The following is an 18,907-nucleotide window of genomic DNA, read 5'->3' as shown; positions in this document are numbered from 1 at the left end:
TTAAGCCAAACTGTGTGGAAGTAATTGCAATTTGAAGGGATTGCTTAAATTAAAGACAATGTGGAAGAAGTAAGACAAGTCACAGCATGCAAAGCGCAAGCGTATTGCTAAGGTTATCAATAAAAGCCGATGCTGAATGATAAAGCAGAAGCGAAGCCAAACTGGAACCAAAGTGGAGTATCTGGCAAAGAGGATCCAAACACATATTGTTGGATATTAGTATATGACGGCATGAACCCTCTCGGGGACACTTTCTGCTGGGGACAATTTCGATGACGTGCTTCAATGTCTGTGAAGGAGTGACAGCTCATTGTTCGTCAGGAACAGAAACAAGAGAAGGTAGTAGCTCGAGCGTTGGGGCCTGCAATGGAGTCGCTTCATGATTTCACAGTAGTGTACACTGATGGCTCCAAACAAGAGAATTCCCTTAGTGCTCTGTCGTCTTTCCCGGCCATGTCACTAGGATTTGCCTTCCTGACGAGTATACCGTTTTCTCACCGGAGCTCCACGCGATCCTGAAGGCGCTTGGAGCAAATGCGTCGTATTCGTGGCAAACGGTTTCCCATTTTTTCCGATTCCCTTAATGCCTTAGAATCGGCACAGAACCTGTACATAGCTGAGCAGTTGGTCCGCAGATATATGACCAACTGCACTTGCCCCAATGGCAGGGTAAGCAGGTATCAGACTGCCGGGTACAAGGTCACGTAGGGATATGCGGCGATAAACAGGCCTATCGGGCTGCCAAGGAGGCCTGCAGACGACAGGAGTCGCACAGTGTTCTATTCCCTAACAGGCTGTCGTTTGTGCACAGGAAGTGCATACAGTTCTGGGATGAGGAATGGCTGGCAGTCACGGCTAAAAGCTGAGGCTGGCGAAGTCGACAACCCGGCCGTGGCGTTCCGCCTGCCAGTTGCTCAGGCAGGATGAAGTGACCCTCACGCTTCTTAGAACTGGGCACTGCCCTCTCACACAGAGCTTTTACAACGGCGAGAGGATCCCCCATTTTGTGATGCATGTGGCGTGCATATCCCATGCACCATAATTTGACGGAGTGCATTTTACACCCGTGAAGCAAGGTCAGAAGAAAATATTGGTGGGGATTTGCCCCCTATTTTAGCTGATGATGTGACGAGGGTGACTAAGGTTTTACAGTTTTTTGATGTGTCTGGCTCCTGGCCTAAACTTTTAGGCTGGAGGTTTCAAAGTTTTGTAGAGTGGCTGGTTTCTCGTTTATTTACTCTTGCGGTCAGCCGGCCACGTCCATCTGCTATATTGTTTTAGCTTCTTATACCGCTTTCTTCGTGTGTCGTTAATGTTTTACTACAGACGCCATACTTCGTTCCGTGATGCTGTGCGGTTAGTCACTTTTGGTACCTGTGTTTTCTCATCCTGTTTTGTGTATATCTCAATCTGTTTTCGAGCTGGCGCTAAAGACATCGCTGTCGAACGCCCATCCAAACATTTCCATCAATCCATCCATCAATCGATCCTTTACTGGAAGAGTTCTGTAAAATATCTTCATATCCCTCTGCATTTTGCGCTTTTTAACCTCAGTAATGGGGACACGCCACAAACCCGAGAAACACACAAATAACGTGACAGCATTTCCTTTATACCTAAATGTTGACGCAAAAACTGATGGCTGGTGACGTTCTCGGCCCATCGCCAAACCCATCCATTGGCGTCGCTGTTAACGCCACCTAAAGTTTGGCATTGGCTACAGTATCTGTGGCTTACGGAGAGCTAATCGACCATTGCAAACCACTATTTTCAACTTCTTACGATCAATCATTGTGTTAGATGTACTGCTTGGGGCCCTAAGCAGCTCCTGAGTGTTTCCTTCCGCTGATTTCCATAGAGCATGTCTGGGATGCATGGGATGCGTTGCTCTCCTGGACATGCGAGCAGATTTGCAGGTGGTACGGACGTTATTGCCTCAAGATGCGATTGTTGACCTCATTCACAGCATATCCCGTCGCTGTTGTGCCTGTATTGATGCCAGAGATGTCCACACCCCGTACTGAGCCCATGAACCAGTAGTCAGAATGTGTGTGTGTGTGAATCAGTGAAATTGAAAAAAAACGAAGAAAACGTTTGTCAACCGTTATGCAAATTGCAGTTGTTTACGTTCTGTATTCTTTACATGGTTTCTACTTTACTATAATCTCTGTATACTGTTTTGTGGCAAAATAAATGCAACCTTGCACAATTTCCGTTTGCTGATTTAATTTTGGACACCAGAGTACAATGCTTGGCACCGATATGACTGACATCTGAAGCTCTGGATATCAGACATAGATGGCAGTGCCACTCATCATCCTAATGTAAAGGATGAAAAGCAATTACGACTCTCCGATAGAATACCTAACATGCACGTCATTTCACAACCTACTGGAGACACAAATTACCGCGTTTTTACAGTGGAGATAATTTTGTTGTATTTACAGTCCTGGAAAATGAAATAAGAACACCGTGAATTCATTGTCCCAGGAAGGGGAAACTATATTGACACATTCCTGGGGTCAGATACATAACATGATCACACTGACAGAACCACAGGCACATAGACACAGGCAACAGAGCATGCACAATGTCGGCACTAGTACAGTGTATATCCACCTTTCGCAGCAATGCAGGCTGCTATTCTCCCATGGAGACGATCGTAGAGATGCTGGATGTAGTCCTGTGGAACGGCTTGCCATGCCATTTCCACCTGGCGCCTCAGTTGGACCAGCGTTCGTGCTGGACGTGCAGACCGCGTGAGACGACGTTTCATCCAGTCCCAAACATGCTCAATGGGGGACAGATCCGGAGATCTTGCTGGCCAGGGTAGTTGACTTACACCTTCTAGAGCACGTTGGGTGGCACGGGATACATGCGGACGTGCATTGTCCTGTTGGAACAGCAAGTTCCCTTGCCGGTCTAGGAATGGTAGAACGATGGGTTCGATGACGGTTTGGATGTACCGTGCACTATTCAGTGTCCCCTCGACGATCACCAGTGGTGTACGGCCAGTGTAGGAGATCGCTCCCCACACCATGATGCCGGGTGTTGGCCCTGTGTGCCTCGGTCGTATGCAGTCCTGATTGTGGCGCTCACCTGCACGGCGCCAAACACGCATACGACCATCATTGGCACCAAGGCAGAAGCGACTCTCATCGCTGAAGACGACACGTCTCCATTCGTCCCTCCATTCACGCCTGTCGCGACACCACTGGAGGTGGGCTGTACGATGTTGGGGCGTGAGCGGAAGACGGTCTAACGGTGTGCGGGACCGTAGCCCAGCTTCATGGAGACGGTTGCGAATGGTCCTCGCCGATACCCCAGGAGCAACAGTGTCCCTAATTTGCTGGTAAGTGGCGGTGCGGTCCCCTACGGCACTGCGTAGGATCCTACGGTCTTGGCGTGCATCCGTGCGTCGCTGCGGTCCGGTCCCAGGTCGACGGGCACGTGCACCTTCCGCCGACCACTGGCGACAACATCGATGTACTGTGGAGACCTCACGCCCCACGTGTTGAGCAATTCGGCGGTACGTCCACCCGGCCTCCCGCATGCCCACTATACGCCCTCGCTCAAAGTCCGTCAACTGCACATACGGTTCACGTCCACGCTGTCGCGGCATGCTACCAGTGTTAAAGACTGCGATTAAGCTCCGTATGCCACGGCAAACTGGCTGACACTGACGGCGGCGGTGCACAAATGCTGCGCAGCTAGCGCCATTCGACGGCCAACACCGCGGTTCCTGGTGTGTCCGCTGTGCCGTGCGTGTGATCATTGCTTGTACAGCCCTCTCGCAGTGTCCGGAGCAAGTATGGTGGGTCTGACACACCGGTGTCAATGTGTTCTTTTTTCCATTTCCAGGAGTGTAGTTACATGCTAATATAACTGACACTTATCAATATGTAACATCAACCGTTACTACTGTTTTCTCTATTTCTGTACTAAGACCAGTTACATTTTAATTTAACGGCTGTGTAATGGAACGACGACAGTGAAAATTTGTGCCAGACCTGGACACGAACCCAGACTTCCACCGGCTGCTGTGGCCGAGCGGCTCTATTCGCTTCTGTCTGAAACCGCACTCCTAGTACGGTCACAGCTTCGAGTCCTGACTCGAGCATGGATGTGTCGATGTCCTTAGGTTAGATAGGTTTAAGTACTTCTAAGTTCTAGGGGACCCATGACCTCAGATGTTAAGTTCCACAGTGCTCAGAGCCAGAGCCCAGATTTCCCGCTTTTCACGAGTGGTATACTTTCGATGTACAATCACCAACAAACTTTACATATTCACAAGTACCTTTGCCTTTGATCCAAATAAATACAGTTTCATTACATGATAGCTTACGTCTATTACGAGTATATGATGTAAAGGGAGAGGGTGTCATATAAGTCGATTTGCCGAAGTCTTTATTAGCATTTTCAGGAACATGATAGGTTCTGTATGCGATGACATCACGATCGACGAAGCTCTCCAGGCCAGAAACATTTGGAACTCCAGAACCACCTCGTACGATGGCGACGGTTAGCCATCCGTTATTATGTGTGAAGGAATCATTGACATCAAGGCTGAAGTTCAGTCTGCATCCACAGAAGACTGCTGGTCCATCGAGTAAAGAGTGTGCTGCGACAGACTTTATGGTATTCTTTTTCTTGTCTGCAGCTGATGTGGTCATTTCTAAATCTTCAATTGTTTTATATATGGTCTGTCGTGAGCGTCGACGATATCTTCTGTAATAGAATCTTCTGTAATGGAATCTTTATATTTGTCCCAAGGACCGAAGCTTCAGATGGAAAACATGTCGTAAAAAATATGACGAATAATTGGCGAATTTGATGAGGAAAGGAACTCAATGCTGCATCAGCAAGTGTAATATCCCAATGGTTGTCATCTTCCAGCAAATGTCATTCACGACACGCACCATAATATGTGTCGTACAAAATGCCATTGACCGTTCCCAAATATTGGAAGGACGCTGGTCCAGGAACATTAACCAACAATAAACACAGGAAGAAACATTCGCGTTGCTTTGGATGGACTGTTTATAATTGGTCTAATGTATATCCCATAAATATGCCATTATATCCTTCAACCGTAACACCTCACTTTCGTGGTTCTCACTTTTTTGACTTTGTTCCATGTGAAATATCGTGGCACATCAGTATAAATTAATGTTTTTGCGAAATGACCGGGAATACCTGGTCGGTTGCATAGTTCAAAAACTCAGTTAATGTGGTTTTTGGGGCAATTGATGTACGTCTTCCGTGAAATAAACACACTGTTCATTTTCAAGGTTCACGGCTAAATGTAAAACAGCAGGGTCTCTTTCATGTGTCGGATAACCCAAAATACGCTAAACTGCTTCATTGCTGCTGATGTATCGACCCATTTGATACCGTGTTATTTGATTGTTTTCGTCAACACTGTGAACAGCAAATACAGCCATATCACTGCCCTTTTAGACATATTTGCATATATATTTTATGGACTTCACCGAACTGCAGAGCTCAATGTATATGTGAGCATTGCAGATTTTTCACAGCAATGGTGAATACGGAACCACCCAGTGGTTGTCAGTGTCACCTGTTGCAGCGTTTGACATGCGTAATTGATGCGATTGACCACCATGGACAGTGTTTCTACGACGATACAATGGATAACCATCGATATTAGTGATTGTATCATTTATATACTTTTTGGAAAACGTTACGTACATTTTCCATTGTCCATGCACGGCGCCGTCATGTTTATAGCACCGCATGGACCATGGATCATGTAAGCGGTAACAATCTCATACAATTCTTGATCGATATTCCGATCCGGAATTTCTGCTAATTTTATCAATATAAAAATAGGCGCGTGTGGCAAACCTCGTTTATGCCACTCAACAGAATACAGCCAGCAACATGTTTTGCCAAATACAGAGGAATGTACACTCCTGGAAATTGAAATAAGAACACCGTGAATTCATTGTCCCAGGAAGGGGAAACTATATTGACACATTCCTGGGGTCAGATACATAACATGATCACACTGACAGAACCACAGGCACATAGACACAGGCAACAGAGCATGCACAATGTCGGCACTAGTACAGTGTATATCCACCTTTCGCAGCAATGCAGGCTGCTATTCTCCCATGGAGACGATCGTAGAGATGCTGGATGTAGTCCTGTGGAACGGCTTGCCATGCCATTTCCACCTGGCGCCTCAGTTGGACCAGCGTTCGTGCTGGACGTGCAGACCGCGTGAGACGACGCTTCATCCAGTCCCAAACATGCTCAATGGGGGACAGATCCGGAGATCTTGCTGGCCAGGTTAGTTGACTTACACCTTCTAGAGCACGTTGGGTGGCACGGGATACATGCGGACGTGCATTGTCCTGTTGGAACAGCAAGTTCCCTTGCCGGTCTAGGAATGGTAGAACGATGGGTTCGATGACGGTTTGGATGTACCGTGCACTATTCAGTGTCCCCTCGACGATCACCAGTGGTGTACGGCCAGTGTAGGAGATCGCTCCCCACACCATGATGCCGGGTGTTGGCCCTGTGTGCCTCGGTCGTATGCAGTCCTGATTGTGGCGCTCACCTGCACGGCGCCAAACACGCATACGACCATCATTGGCACCAAGGCAGAAGCGACTCTCATCGCTGAAGACGACACGTCTCCATTCGTCCCTCCATTCACGCCTGTCGCGACACCACTGGAGGCGGGCTGCACGATGTTGGGGCGTGAGCGGAAGACGGCCTAACGGTGTGCGGGACCGTAGCCCAGCTTCATGGAGACGGTTGCGAATGGTCCTCGCCGATACCCCAGGAGCAACAGTGTCCCTAATTTGCTGGGAAGTGGCGGTGCGGTCCCCTACGGCACTGCGTAGGATCCTACGGTCTTGGCGTGCATCCGTGCGTCGCTGCGGTCCGGTCCCAGGTCGACGGGCACGTGCACCTTCCGCCGACCACTGGCGACAACATCGATGTACTGTGGAGACCTCACGCCCCACGTGTTGAGCAATTCGGCGGTACGTCCACCCGGCCTCCCGCATGCCCACTATACGCCCTCGCTCAAAGTCCGTCAACTGCACATACGGTTCACGTCCACGATGTCGCGGCATGCTACCAGTGTTAAAGACTGCGATGGAGCTCCGTATGCCACGGCAAACTGGCTGACACTGACGGCGGCGGTGCAAAAATGCTGCGCAGATAGCGCCATTCGACGGCCAACACCGCGGTTCCTGGTGTGTCCGCTGTGCCGTGCGTGTGATCATTGCTTGTACAGCCCTCTCACAGTGTCCGGAGCAAGTATGGTGGGTCTGACACACCGGTGTCAATGTGTTCTTTTTTCCATTTCCAGGAGCGTATAATCAAGTTCATCAACGATTTTAACTTTTGTCTGAAGAGACGTGCTGATCTATTGCAGTTTGACCTGGCAAAAAGCAATTTTAATTTCATCCCATTTTGAAATACACGTGAATGTAATGAACAAATCTCTCCGTCCGTACGCACACACAGAAGTCATGGCGCCTTGAACATATTCTTGCATGCGACGTGGGCTACCAATATATGATGATGGAAGAATATATGAAGTACCGATGTCGTTGATATTAGTTATCCTTCTACGTTACCAACAATAGCATCACGCAAATGAACGTATTCCTCAGCTCGAAGTTTCGCTTGATTATACTTGATGTATCGTAATTGCTCGCTTTCAATTTCCTCGTACACAAAAATGCAACGCCACCTACCGTGCTGATTTAAGAATGTAAATCTTCCACGCCCCCACTTGAATGCATACACTAAAATTCATTCAAATCGATCCAGCTGTTTAGTTGCAGTATGGATAAATAACCTAGATACCGACTGCAGCACCATGTGCCGGGCTGATTTGTGAATCGAAACCATTCAGAGCGCCACCCAAACGCTTCCAAAAATTTCATTCAAATCGGTCCAGCCGTTTAGGAGGAGTTGAGTGACATACATACGTACAGTAGAATACTCTGGACCCCTTTCTTTAAAATAGCTTTAATTAAAAAAAAAAAAAGGAAATAGGGGGCGAAGTTCCTTGGCGTATCACTCACTTGTTTTTGTTGGTTATTATGTAACAGCAAAAAAAGGAAAAAAAGAAAAAAAAATAATGGGACGTTGCGCTTCGGTGGTAGGACGAGGGTGACATCGTGGCCAGGTGTCGGAACTCAACCCCTGCCCGCCTTGCTTCTCCAGCATGAGACTCACTGTGCACGTAAAAAACAAAAAAAAAATCAAATGGTGAGGGGGAAGTTCTTGTTTTTATTTCTTCTTTTTTTTACCTGCACAGTGAGTGTTATGCTGGCGAGGCTAGGCGGGCAGGGATTGAGTTCCGAGACCTGGCCACGATGTCTCCCTCGTCCTACCACCGAAGCGTAACGTCACATTCTTTTTATTCTTTTTTGTTTTTGTTTTTTTGCTTTTATATAATAACCAAAAAAACACGTGAGCAATTCGCCGGAAATTATGACGATAATGTGATCTAAAAATGGCCATCTTGCCCTCTGGGATCACGTTATCGAATCAATCATCAGTACAAGGGGTATTATCACTCATCAACTGTCGGAGTGTCCGGGGGCTCTGCATACAGTCAGAGACTGTTTCTGTTACCGTAGGGGAATCGTGGAAACGTCACGTCTGCAAGTCAACTTCTTCTCACAACCGGCACACCCCAGCTGGGCTTTGGTGCCAGGAATGACAACCCAAATAGTTAGGAAAAATGTTCCGGCATTGCGTTCTGTTTGTTAAGACCAAGAACTCGTCCACCATGTATTGCAACTAATCGATGACTTCCTCTTCACCGTCGCGGTACATGTAGTGTATCGTTATTCCTTCTATACAGTTGATCGCATTCGTCCTGGACGTCAGAAATAAACGGCGTCGGGATGAAAGAGGTCCAGGGGCACAATCGAAGCATAGTGGCGGCGTACGAGGAAAGCCAGTATCTCGCGGATCAATTTCCAGCACTAGCGTGCGGGGATACATTTCAGTCTTCGTTCGTCCGTATCCACCGTCGCGCAACGGGGGTACATGGGGTGAAAGGCATGTAGCCATCGACGGGCCGGAAATTTTGCGTTAGTGACCACATACCACGCTGAGCCCACTAAAGTGGACAGAAAGGGCGAATGGATGGTTCGCCAAACAAGCGTCCAGTCGACTTGGAGTAGCGTTGTACAACGTCGTTAGCCGGATTACAGCTTTGGAGAACACTATAATAAACCTTCGCTGTCCCATTCCCTATCCCCCGTATAACTCTCAACATATAGGCGTGTTCCACGAAAAATGTCGTAATATGTTGTAGCGAAGGCGATAAATCTCCAAAAGGTACCGGTGTGGGGCCACCTCTGCTATCAGGATGCCGGGAAGACCGGCTGTTGGTGAAAGCCAGACATACCGCATGGAGTGAAGAAACACCATCAACGCTCTGTGCTTGACGTGAGTCCAACAATTACTTTGTGGGAGGGTAAAGTAAGAGTAACAAAACAGATCTTAAAAACTGCACCAGCGTTCACCACATGTCCTAACACTGCCTGTGTCCTCGTAGCCATCGTGTCTGTCATCAGAAATTTTCCTTTTTTTTGGGGGGGAGGGGGGGGTTGGTCGTCAGTCTTCTGACTGGTTTGATGCGGCCAACTACAAATTTCTCTTCTGTGCCCAACCTCTTCATCTCAGAGTAGCACTTTCAACCTACGTCCTCAATTATTTACTGGATGGTTTCCAATGTCTGTCTTCCTCTACTGTTTTTGCCCTGACATCCTGTTCCTTGTCCTAATTAATGTTTTCCACATATTTATTCAATTCTTTTCCGATTCTCCGCAGAACCTCCTCAATCCTTATCTTTCTCTCCACCTAATCTTCAACAGCGGTCTGTAGCAAATTTCCTCCTCAAATAAGGCCGATAATTGATGTGAATAGACTTCTCTTTGCCAAAAATTCCTTTTTTGCCATAGCTAGTCTGCTTTTGATGTCTGCCTTGTTACGTCCGTAATTGGTTATTATACTGCCTAGGTAGTTGAATTCCTTAACTTCATTGCCTTCAGGACTGTCAATCCTGATATTAAGTTTTTCGGTGTGCTCATTTGTACTACTTCTCATTACCTTTGTCTTTCTTCGATTTACTCTTACTCCATACTATGTATCCATTAGACTCTTCATTCCCTAAAGAAGATCGTGTAGATCTTCTTCACTTGCACTCAGGATAGCACTGTCATCAGCGAATCGTATCATTGATACCCTTTCACCTTGAATTGTAATTCCACTCCTGAAACTACCTTTTATTCCCATCATTGCTTCCTCGATGTACAGATTGAATAGTAGGGACGAAATGCTACATCGTTGTATTACACCCTTTTTAATACGAGCACTTTGTTCTTCGTCGTCCACTCTTATTATTCCCTTTTGGTTGTTATACATATTGCACATGACCCGTCGCTCTGTATAGCTTACCACTACTTCTTTCAGAATTTCGAACATCTTGGCACCACTTTATATTGTCGAACGCTTTATTCAGGTCGTCAAATCCTATGGACGTGTCTTGATTTTTCTTTGGCTCCCATTACTATCCGCAACGTCATAATAGCCTCTCTTGAGCCTTTACTTTTCCTAAAGCGGAACTGATCGTTATATAGAGCATCCTCAGTTTTCTTTTCCAATCTCCTGTATATTATTCTTTTAAGCAACTTGGATGCATGAGCTCTTACGCTGATTGTGCGATAATTCTCGCAATGTCAGCTCTTGCTGTCTTGGGAATTGTGTGGGTGATGCATTTCCGAAAGTCAGATGGTATATCGCCAGACTCATACATTCTACCCACTAACGTGAACAGTCGATTTGTTGCCACTTTCCCCAATGATTTAAGATATTTTGATGTAATGTTGTCTGTACCTTCTGCCTTATTAGACCCTAAGTCCTCCAAAGCTCTTTTACATTCTGATTCTAATAATCAGTCCCCTATCTCTTCTAAATCGACTCCAGTTTCTACTTCTATCGCATGAGACAAAACTTTCCCTCATAGGGGCTTTCAATGTAATCGTTCCACATATCGTCTCTCTCCTCTGCATTTAGCAGTGGAATTCCTGTTGCACTCATAGTGTTACCACACTTGCTTTTATTGTCATCGAAAGCTGTTTTGGCTTTCCTGTATGCTGAATCTGTCCTTCCAACGATCATTTCTTCGTCGATGTCTTCACATTTTTCCTGCAGCCATTTCGTATTAACTTCCATGCACTTCCCATGTATATCATTCATCAGTGACTTGTATTTCTGTATTTCTGATTTTCCCGGAATAAATTTGTACGTCCTCCTTTCATCAATCAACCGACGTATTTTTTCTGTTACTCATGGTTTCTTCGCAGTTTCCTTTGTTGTATCTATATTTTCCTTCCCAAACTCTGTGATGGCACTTTTTCGAGATATCCAATAGTCTTCAGCTGTACTGCCTACTGAACTATTTCTTATTGCTGTATCTATAGCCTTAGAGAATTTCAACCGTATCTCGTCATTCCTCAGTACTTGCGTATCCCACTTTTTTGAGTACTGATTCTTCCTGACTAATGTCTTGAGCTTCAGCCTGATCTTCATCACTACTAATTATGATTTGAGTATCTATATGCTACTGTGTACGCCTTACAATAAAGTATCTGATTTCTGACCACTATGTAATCTAACTGAAATCTTCCCGTATCTCTTGGTCTTTTCCAAGTATTCCTCCTTTTGTTGTGATTCTTGAGCAGGGTTTTCGCTATTACTGGCTGAAACTTGTTACAGAACTCAATTACTCTTCCTCCTCTCTCATTCCTTGTCCCAAGCCCATATTATCCTGCAACCGTTTCTTCTATTCCTTCCCTTACAACAGCATTCCAGTCCCCTATGACGATCAGATTTTCATCCAACGTTTAGATACTGTAATACACTCTCAATATCCTCATACACTCTCTCTATCTCATCATCTTCAGCTTCCGACTTCGACATGTATACCTGAACAATGGTGGTCGGTGTTGCTTTGCTGTCGATTCTGATAGAACAACCCTGTCACAGAACTGTTCATAGCAACACACTCTCTGCCCTACCTTCCTATTCACAACGAATCCTACTCCTGTTATAACATTTTCTGCTGCTGTTGATATTACCTCATACTCATCTGACCAGAAATCCTTGTCTTCCTTCCACTTCACTTCACTGACCCCTGCTGTATCTATATTGAGCCTTTGCATTTAACTTTTCAGATTTTCTAGCATCCCTACCACGTTGAAGTATGTGATATACCACGCCCCGACTGGTATAGATAGTGACACAGACATTTACATCAATTGGTGTGGCATGACATAAAACAAAGGCGTTTTTCGTTGCGACGGAACTTTCTCATGAAATTTCTATCACCAGTTTTCTTCGCCGAATGCGAAAACATTCTGTTGGCACCCACCTACATAGGGAAAATTGTTCATCACGATAAAATAAGAGAAATCAGGGCTCGAACTGAAAAACTTAAGTGCTCGTTTCTTCTGCGCGCCGTTCAAGAGTGTAACGGTAGAGAGACAGTTTGAAAGTGGTTTATTGAACCCTCTGCTAGGCACTTAATTGTGAAAAGAAGAGTAATCACGTGGATGTAGATGTAGATGTATAACGTTATCCTTCCGTTGATTATTCAATCTTTTTCTCATGCTAACCTCCCCCCTTGGCAGGCCCTTCCCGGAGATTCGGATTTGGGACTAATCTGGAATCTTTTGCCAGTGGAGAGATCATCATGTCACTTCTTCAATTACGGGCCACATGTCCTGTGGATACACGTTACGTGTATTTAATTCAGTGGTTTCCATTGCCTTCTACATCCTCATGCCGTTGATCATCACCGATTCTTCCGCCTTTAGAGGCAGTTTTCCACCACTAGGACAAGAGAGTGCCCAGAACCTCTGTCCGCCCCTCCGACCTCTTTGACAACGCAGTTGGTAGACTGAGGTTGACTTATTATCCTGAAAGTCCTCGGCCGCCAATGCTGAGTGAGTGTTCCATATACAGGTCTAAAAGGTATAATTGCAGATATTTATATCTGTGGTACATTAACACCTTCACACATTAGCGTGTTGATCATTGGGTATCCAGGTAGGTTCAAACTTTTAACAAAAAACACTGTTTTTCCTTGCTACCCAAACATATTTTGGTGCCTCTGTGACATCGTCAGTTGGTTTTCCTCTATTGAAAACTGTAGAAAATAATAATTTGTGTTGTAACTGATCTAAGAGAATGAGGCGTAGATAGAGTTTTTGCTCATTTCTTGTTCTTATTGCGATTTTGCATTATACGTTTTTGCAGGATCCTGCAACGATTAGCAAGAAGAAACAGTTGTTTTTACATAAAAGGTGGAACCAGTATTCTAAAATTTTAACTGCAAACGCGGAAAACATTGAAGTACTGCAAATTCAAAAGATGAATAACAGTGTGGTGATTGTGTTTTCTGTGCGTGAAACAGTTTTTTCATAAACCGGTCAAAAACTTTAAGAATTGATGTTTTCTGCATGATTGTAACTGCATCATGCCTGTGAGTACAGACCAAACGTTTTGCGTCGATGCATGCTCACTTCACATCAAGTCATAAATGACTTCTTCTTGTCACATATATCTGGAGGTACCTACCAATTAAAAACAATTTACTGGTAATAGCTATAATTAGTAATGTACAAATAACGCAAAAACTTATTTGAATTCAATACACCGTCCTCAATCACCAATAGAAAAATCTGCTTATACACGATACAACATGTATAACGAAGTATTCGGTACCTCACCTAAAGACTAATCACTGCAATGATTTTTCTTTCACGGTGCACCTTATCGCACAATGAGAAGTAATGATGCGTCAATGGGCAGGAATATTACTGTCCTCATCTCATGCTTTAAATACCATTAGTTTCCAGAAATGTTCCCCCACTTTGCACTGATCACTTTGCAGCGTAATGTGCGCCCTTTCGCTCCGCTCAACAGCAAGTGATATGAGATGTCTGCGCGGACGGACAGCGTCCTGAAGTGGCAGTGTCTGGTGGCTGTGCTGCGGCCGTGCTGCGCTGTGCTGGGTGGCCGCAACAGGGGCAGTGGGCCGTCAGATGGACGGGGCGCGCCTAATTAGCAGCCAGCCCGGCAAACACGCCGCCTCCTGCCAGCCCAGCCCAGCCCAGCCTAGCGCGACAAAGGGCTCCCTCCCCTGCCCCTCACTCAGTGAGCGGCAAGGCCAGCCCCCTCCCCTCACCGTCTACGTCGCTGTCCGCTGCGGTCAGCCTGCGGATGCAGCCAGGTGTCATGCGCAAAGTGCTCGCACCGCGGCAACCGCCTGACTAGCATCTCAATGGCGACAGCGAACCTAACAATCAGCAGCCTGGTGCTGTTTCTTTTCGTCTGCCACTTCACAGATGTCCTCTAATCGATTTTAAATCCATTCTCGAACTCTGATTGAAAACAAAACTGATTTATGCAATTTAGAAACTGAGCCACATTACAACAGCTACCAATTAATTAAAACAGCTAACAAATTTTTGACTGGTGAAGATGATCAGATGACTCAAACCGTTTTCTGCAGTTCTTGGAGGATTTCAGATGTGTTCTTATTATTCTTTCGGATACTTACGAACTATGGAGAAGCACCTGCATTGGTTTGTGTTTTGGTTTGCGGGGCGCTCAACTGCGCGGTCGTCAGCACCCGTAAAATGTCCAAATTTTTTTTACAGTCCAGTCGAGCACTGTCACGAATGACGATGATGATGGAGCTGAAATGATAAGGACAACACAAACACCCACTCCCCGGCAGAGACAATCCCCAACCGGGCCGGGATTCGAAACCACTACCCCGTGATAAAGAGGCAGCAACGTTAGCCACTGGACCACGAGCTGTGGACTGGAGAAGCACCAGTACAAAATAATAAATTTTTCGTACTGTTTGGCGACAGTCATAATATATTTCTTTAAAGTCAGTACCGCCATTAGTCTGTTTTTTTTTCATTTGCACTGTTACATTTGGCGATCATGATTTCGGCTTCAAAGTGCCATTATCAAGTGTTTGGACTGTTATAGAGCGCCTAAGATGGCATACTGCCGTATTTAAATTACACTGTATAACACCTAAAACTCTGAATAATGGCACCTTGAAGCCAAAATCAAGATCGTGTGAATGTAACACTGCAAATAAAAAATAATCTAATGGCTGTACTGACTTTAAAGAGTATAAAATAAATTTGCAAGGAATCTTACTACGCAATCACCTTAACAGGTATCCTGAAGCAACCAAACACATTTTTATTAACTATTGAATACATGAATTCTACTTATAAATCTGCATCTATACTCTACAAACCAGTGTAAGGGTACAGCCTAGTCTTTCAATTGTCAGAGCTTTTCCCCGTTCCACTCACGTACAGAAAACGGGAAGAATGATTGCTTAAATGCCTCTGTACGAGCTGTAAGCAACATGCATGTAACAGCGTGCGTAACTAATATGTTCCAAAACGTCGGGCCTAAAAATGGAATTCTCCGGTGCTCATGCCTAGAGTTATATTCCTAGTAAAAATACAGGGTCAAGGGTGTTGCATATCCCTTGGACTATGGATCAATTACATATCCAACAGAGAGATATTCTTAATATCCTATAGTGCAGAGTCTAAGTATGAATATTACAAACCTCCTCCTGCTTAGGCAAATGGAGTAACTCCGTTGGTTCTTTGTGCATTTGATGTGGTGTACAGTGGTGTTGCTGGGGCTTACGGAGGCACCATTTGTTCAAGGGCAGGTCCTCGGAAAACAAGCAAAAGGTTTTTTTCCTATATTTTCGCCGTCCTCAGTGAATCGAAACGCGGCCGAGGATTCCAAGTCGGTTATGCACAACCAATGGCAATAATTTTTAAGTTGTGTTGCTAAGATCGCGATCTCTAATATACTTGAAAACTTTATTCATATGTTTAACTGTTTCCGAGATACAGAGCTTCAGTTGCACTATTTTAACATGTAGAAAACGAGTGCAAAATGCGACCTGAGGCGACAGCAATGTTTATAAAGTACCACACCACGGAGAATTATGCTGCAAAGTTTTCCCGTTACCATCTGAGGACATCGTGTAGTTGTGCTGAAGAACAAGAAAATTTTTCGCACGTAAACTCCGGCCTCAGCTGTAAAATTAGTTTTGTGTTAATTCAATTCCACGTAAGTAACATATCAAATTTTTAATGATAAATGCCTTTTTTCGTAAGAATTTCATGAGCTGCTGCATCGGAAATCCAGCGGAAAAATGTTCCTATCGGAACACAAAAAAAGAGAGAATGTGTTTATCTTTATTTAAAGACTGATTGAAAAGCTGGCACACTCCACCTTCCTAAGTACGTTTGGATATTTTGCCAAAAAAATTATAATGCAAACAGAATCGCAGGGACAGAAGAAGACAGTGGCAGTGGCAAAGAAAGGAAAAGTAATAAATACTGGAAGACAGTAGACAGTGGTTCTGTTACAGAAAGAGCGAAGGAGAATGGTAGAAAGAGATATAGTGCCCGTGGAATCTGTTCAGTGGGAGGTCACTGACGACCTTCATTCCACTGACCGCTTCTCATTTCGCGTTCTACTACTGGATGGAGCGTTACGTTAAGAGAAGCAATCAAAATGCAAGGTCATCATGGATATGAACGCTGTTCAGCTAGCTGGCTGCATTTGAACCTCATGATAGCATCCAGGAATGGGTGGACCACATAACGCAAGGAATCCATCATGCCATTGACTTATCCATCCTAAAGTCTTCACGTCATCTTAGGAGGCGACATTTACCTTGGTGGAGTGATGAGTGCCATTCGGCAATCCGGATCCGGTGTGAGGCTTTTGGACTATTTAAATGCCTCCATACAGCACACAACCTCATAGCTTTTCGAATCACAGCAGCCAAGGTTCGACGCGTAATTAAGTGTAGCAAGGAAAGGTCATAGCAAGCGACCTTAGACTCTGACAACCGTTCCACTTGTTCTGTGAAATTGTGAGGAGCCATTCAAAGGATTTCCTGTAAATTCAGTCGTTTACTAACATTAGCAGCATTACAAGAGGGAAGTCTCCGTTTATCATACGAAGACATCGCTTAGTCGCTGGCCGAGCATTTTGCAAAAATTACTGCCAATGAACGCCAGGAAACGGCCAGTCGTCGCTTCTGTGCGACAATAGAAAGGGGCGGTGGGATTTCAGATCCAACAGTTCTAAGTCCTGCAGGTCTCCTTTCTCCAAGTGAGTGCTGGAATCAGCGTTGCCTGAGACTCGCGACATTGCAGTCGTTCACGACCAAATCTGGTACTGCATGCTTCGACATTTGCCAGCAGCGACAAAGGAAATCCTCCTTGAATCTTATATGGCAGACAGGAAACTTCCTGAACTCGTGGAAGGAAGTATTTTTGATATCTATCCTGAAACCAGTAATTACAATAATATTGCCTTAAGCATCAGTGTAGGAATGATCCTGGATCGAATATTTAACCATCGTCTGGTCTGGTTGTTAGAGACCACGCACCCTGACACAGCTTGCACGACTATTCAGCAGTCTTTCCCGCGTAAACATCACTGTAATGCGATGTACTTTTCTATCTATAAGACACATGACACTACACGGAGACACACCATTCTCACGCAAACTCAAGAATGGTGCTGTCGTGGCCACCTCCCCGTCTTCCCACTGCCTTTTCTGTCTCAGCGGCTCCTTGGCACCCGAGTTGGTGACACGATATCAGACCATTTTGAGCAAGATAATGGCGTCCCTCAGTGCAGTGTTTTAAGTGTTACCGTCTCTGCCGTTGCCATAAACAGTATCATGTCTACGGTGAGGAGTCCTCCGCAGTGTGTTTTCTATGCCTCCTCTGTGTCGCAACAGCGAGAATCAGTTGCAACATACATTTTGGAGGTTAGAGGAGTGGGCTGCAAAGATGGGTTTACAGTTTGCAGCAGATATGTATATCTGTGATCTTCTTAATAATTCTTGTCGTAAATTTAATTTGCCTGGTTTTCATATGAAGGACACCATCCTACATTTTAGAGTCTCGGGGCGGTTTCTGCATCTCATCTTTGACTCTTAATTGTTGTGCTTGTCACATCTGAGAGACCTGAAAGTCAAAACTCTTAAGGCACTGAATAGCGTAAACTGCCTTAGCCGTAGGTCTTGGGCAGCGGACAGGGTGCGCCTGCTCCAGTTTTATTGGACTTTCGTGCGTTCACAGCTGAACTATGGGTGCACTGTGTATGGATCGGCGAGGCCTTCTTATCTGAAGATCATTGACACTGTTCACCATGAGATGATCCAACTGGCCACTGGTGCTTACAGGACATGTCCCAGAACCTGTCTCTCCGTTGAGGACATGGAACTGCCGCTCACGATCAGGCGGCAGCTGCTCATGGTGCATCAGCTGTGTAACTTCCATGCAGCTCCGACTTAACCTGCATACCATACTGTTCCTCATTGCTTCTGGAACGCTTTTTCTCCAACAGACCATGAACCACAATGCTGCTTGGGATCTGCATGCAGTGTGCAGTGTGTGTTGGAGTCACTCAGTGTGGAGCAAGTACAACACCCCTCCCCCCTCCCTTCCCTGCCCCCCTTCCTAGGGTTTTAACCCCTTAGCCGCCATGGGTACTGCAGAGGACCAGTGTAATTTTAGATTTATTGCAGTACAGGCGAGATTGCACACCTGCTTCTGTTTTTCATGCGACATTTTCTGACTTTTTATATGAGCACCATAACTTCGACTGAGAGTTACATCCAATCTTGAGGGTAATGGAGCAGATGAGACCGTGTTCCAGTGCTAAATTTCTTGTGTGTCCCGATTTTCTGAGTGCTTTTCACTCTCTACAACTCTTGTATCCAGTAGATAAAGTAGTTCACACACACACACAC

Source organism: Schistocerca cancellata, chromosome 1, assembly GCF_023864275.1.
Source record: "Schistocerca cancellata isolate TAMUIC-IGC-003103 chromosome 1, iqSchCanc2.1, whole genome shotgun sequence".
Classification (NCBI taxonomy): domain Eukaryota; kingdom Metazoa; phylum Arthropoda; class Insecta; order Orthoptera; family Acrididae; genus Schistocerca; species Schistocerca cancellata.
Note: the sequence above shows the minus strand (reverse complement) of the source record.